Here is a 4,352-nt window from a genome sequence, read left to right on the forward strand (position 1 = left end):
GAGAGTAACCTGGTGCTGATGATGCGCTGGTGCCGGCGATCGCCTCGCTAACTTCGTCTATCGTCACTGCAACGTAGGGGAGGTCATCCCCCATGTGGGTTTTGGAGGTCTGGGATGTGTTCCGTCTCGAGGCGTGGTGGTGGCTGGTAGAGTTCTGTTCTGAGGGCGTTGCACTTGTCTTCATGGGACACCGCCTTGGGAAGCCCCTCGCCCCTCGAAATGGGGGGGGATGGGTAGTTCCGTGTACCTTTCGACCAATTCTGGAAACCCCATATGTCGTCTGTTGTGGCCTGTTGCAACTTCTCGTTTACCCAGTCCCGTTTCTTAATTCGGCATAGTCTCTTGAAGAAGTTGCGGGCCTTCCTGATCCGGGCTCTGATGTCGCCGCTGAAGGAGCTCACAATGTCGTGGTGTCGTTTCTGTTCTCTGCGTGCTTCGCTGACCCTGTTGGCTGCGTCTGTAAGGTCTTGGTCCCACCATGGCTTGGCGTTGTTGCATGATTTCAGTGGGTGAAGCTGGTGAGTAGATTTAGACGAGGGCTGGTGCCCAGAAATCAAACTCCTCGTCACCAGCTGGGATCCGACAGGCTGCCCAACAGCTGTCAATTGTGTAGCTGACAGGGGAGCGGTTTGATGCCGATCAGGAATTTCAGCATTCTGCCATCACCCTGGGGCCCAAACGGCGGTGTAGTATCTATTCCGAGTCCTCATCCGAACTACTGTCAGAATCACTGCTCTGGGAGTTAGTCACACCGTCCTCATCCTTGTCATCCACGGCCGTGTTCACTCCCCCTTCAGGTGCCCCTATCGCCTCGACCGTTCCCACAACACGACTGGCTGGTTTCGGGATGAGCCGTCCCTTCAAAGTTGGCTTCTTCCACGCAGGTCGGCACTTCTCTCGCTTAGCAAGGTCCCTCTCAGCCTCCCACGCAACAACCTCTTCCTTCCATTGTGCACGAATCTCCTTGTTTTGCGCCACCCGCTCAGCCTCGGCTACCTTTTGTCCCTCGGTTGTAATTGCTTTTGCCGCTCGTTGTTCCTTGCGCAACTTCGCCTCCGCTTCCTTTCGAATCATTTCCTCTGTGTGTGATTTGACCTCTTGTGTGAATGGCTTTGCTGTGTAAAGGCGAGGCCGGCCATCCGCTACCAGTCGACCCTTCTTCTGTTTGTTTTTCTTTGCCTCCTCTTGTGCTGCTAACTGACCTCGAACGTCATCAACATAAATGCTGTTCAGGACCAACGAGGACTGCAGAGCGATGAGGTGAGTCTTCTGCACATCCAGCTTTGCTTTTGCTTTTGCTAACTCCTCTCACAGTTCTGACTTGAGCACTGTTTCCGGAACAGTGAAATGACGGGTGACAGGTGGTGAGATTACACAAGCAGTGAATGATGGTGGTTTCGCCATTGATTGGATTGGGGATGAAGTAATGAGATAGGACAGGGACGACGTGCGAAGTGACTGGAGGGCTGTGCGGACAGGCGTATCGAATGGGTTTTGGCGATGGCGTGGGGTGCAAGGTAAGGCTTCGTTGTCTGTGCTATCAGTCTCTGACACCACCATGGCATGGGCGCGCTTGCGCACACCGTGAATCAAGGCGGTCACAGCTCGGACAGGCGTGGTTGGTTGGACTGGAAGGTAACCCTGGCAAGAGGTTTCGACACTTGGAGCCATCATTTCCGCAGTGATGACTGAGTGATTGAAAGGCCATGCACCCGTTCGACGAAATGCGGCCTTGATGTTTTCGGGTGTCAATGCACGGACATGGGCAGCACCATAGATACGTAAAAAGTTCGTCTTGTCGACTTTTGTCCTCTTTTCACGCAACCACCTGTCCTTCTCCTGAGTCCAAAACAGCTTTAATGGCCCAAATATGACCACGTCAAGACCTTGATACACATGGGTTGCATGGGAAGGGTAACACAAGACGTGAATTCGATGCTTACGTGCAAAGAGGAGGAAGCCGAGCGTGTAGTGAGAATTGTGGCCATCCACAAGAAGCACCCGAGTACGTCCATTTGCTTTTGCCTTCGTTTGTTCATGGAAATCTTTGATGTATTCCACCCCAATCTCACCATCGGTCCAGCCCTTTTTCGAATAACCAAGTCTACATAGAATGTTGGTGAGAAGCAAGAATTTTCAATGAATACTGAGACGTACAAGGCCTCTGTGGGATTTTCCTGGTCCCACTTGACATGATATGATTGTCCTTTGTAGAGAACGGCAGGTTTCAATAGTCTGCATTCAATCGCACCCATCAAACCGTAGTAAAAAATTGATGCCCTTTATTCCCACGTTTGAGTCATGTGAGAGCGCTAAACAATGAGACGCAACGCGTCGGTTTGAATAGTAAAAGGCATCCGCAGCCATGTCCCGCGATGAACTCCCCCAATATATGCCCAATACTGCTCTAATGTCATTTGAGACACCTCCTCGCCCATTTTACCCTCCGTGGGCTACTCCCAATGCAAATCCCGGTACACCCACCATCACAGGGACTGGATTTCAGACCTACCCAGCCTATCTTGCCACCCCCAGTCCTCAGAGCCACCAAACATCAGTTAAGTGGAGCCACAAGAGAAAAAATGATGAAAATTCGGGCCAGAGTGTAGTGAAGAAGGCACGGAACAGCCGAGGTCTGGGTCTGTTGTCAGACTCAACAACGTCAAACCTTCCACCCGAAATGGGTACGCCCGACGAAGTCAGTGACCCAGATGCAGACAAACTTGATTCCTTTTTCGCTTTTCTGCAAGGGACACTTAAGTGGACATTTGGTGAACTTCTTTATCACACAAGCAAAGGAAAATCTCCTGGTGCAAAATGGAAGCTTGGCCCTGATGGAAAGTCATTGGTAACTTCAAATCCGAAAGAAGTGAAACGAAATTCTTCCATTATCCAGCACTTTATGCATGGTCGTGGTACATATGGACCTGCTGATATCCTGAATAACTGGATGCAGCATCCATATGGGGCTGATGAGCACCAGTCACATCTCATGTACTCCACCAGTGTACCTTACCTCGAAATAAGGCCAGTCCGCCCTGCCCTGACTGCATTCGCTGCACAGACAGTCAAGGCAAAGATAATTCATGAAGCTGAGAGTGCTGTTAAATTATCTAGTGGGCTACATGTTGCAGTAACACGCAAGCAGCAGACAAAGTCCTTGGAAATGAGGCTTGACTGGCCTGACATCAGTGCAGCTACCTTTGATAAAGTGCAGGGCATTATTCAAGAGAAGCAACCACTCACTTGGTCCTTGATCATGGAAGTAGCATCACGACCCCCTCGAGTTCAAAACGGTATTAAAATCATTCATCAAAAATGGCCACCTCAGATTATCTCAACTCATATCATCAGCACACTCAATTTCTCTTGGTCATCCAGTGCCAATTTACTTCCACTTGCCACCGGGTTATTGTACTTTGCCTCCTCTGCAAGCTATGATCTTTTCCGCCATCATGCGCGTGTTGGTGATATGCCTGCCTATAGCACGATTATGAAAGCTATGTGCGTTCTTTCTGAACGTGAGGCAGAAAAAACACTTCAACATGGTGCCCATGCAGACTCCATTGGTGTTATACGTCTGGACAATGTTCAAAACTATCTCATCCAACAGAATCCTGCAATCGGGCGTGAAAACAAGCTCAACATTGGCCTTTCAGCAACATACTATGAGGTTGAGGGTATTGACCCTCATGTTTTTGACCTCTCTGCAAAACATGATTGCCTTGCAGAGAACAAAAGAAAGGACCTTACAGTGAACAACTTTGTGAGCCTTGTTGATAGCCAGCACTTGGAGACAGTCGGTATCCTGCAGTGGATTAACACCCTTGTGCAGCACATTCCTGAACTCTCGTTTATGAAGAAGCATGTCTCTATGCTCTACCGCACTCGAGCAGCGAAGCAGCGATTACCACCAAAGCCAACCAAAGTCCATCCTCTTGCATCAAGCAGCAGAAATGAGACGGTAGTCACTGACTTGAAAGAGGCACTGCTTGATTTTTTAGCACAGACAGGGCAGACGGCAGAAAGCTTCAAGAAGCGCCTCTTTCCAATTGGAGGTGATGGATTGACCTTCAACAAAATTTTAGATATTCAAGATTTTCTTCAATTCCACGAGAATGAGTTTGAGACCCTCAGGGTTCTCGACCCTCTTCTGGAATGGTGGCACTCATTGTGGACGGATTTGAGCCGCTTGTTTGGTTCTCACTGGGGTGGAGATCTATCAAAGGATCCCTCTACACTGAGCCACAGTGCTACGAAAATCGGACGCAAAAAGCCTTCGAATTTGAAGAAGGTTGACTACTTCCAACACTCACAACTGGCATACCTTGTTCTGATGCCCGAATCTGGAT

Source organism: Laccaria bicolor, genomic scaffold (assembly GCF_000143565.1).
Source record: "Laccaria bicolor S238N-H82 LACBIscaffold_55 genomic scaffold, whole genome shotgun sequence".
Classification (NCBI taxonomy): Eukaryota; Fungi; Basidiomycota; class Agaricomycetes; order Agaricales; family Hydnangiaceae; genus Laccaria; species Laccaria bicolor.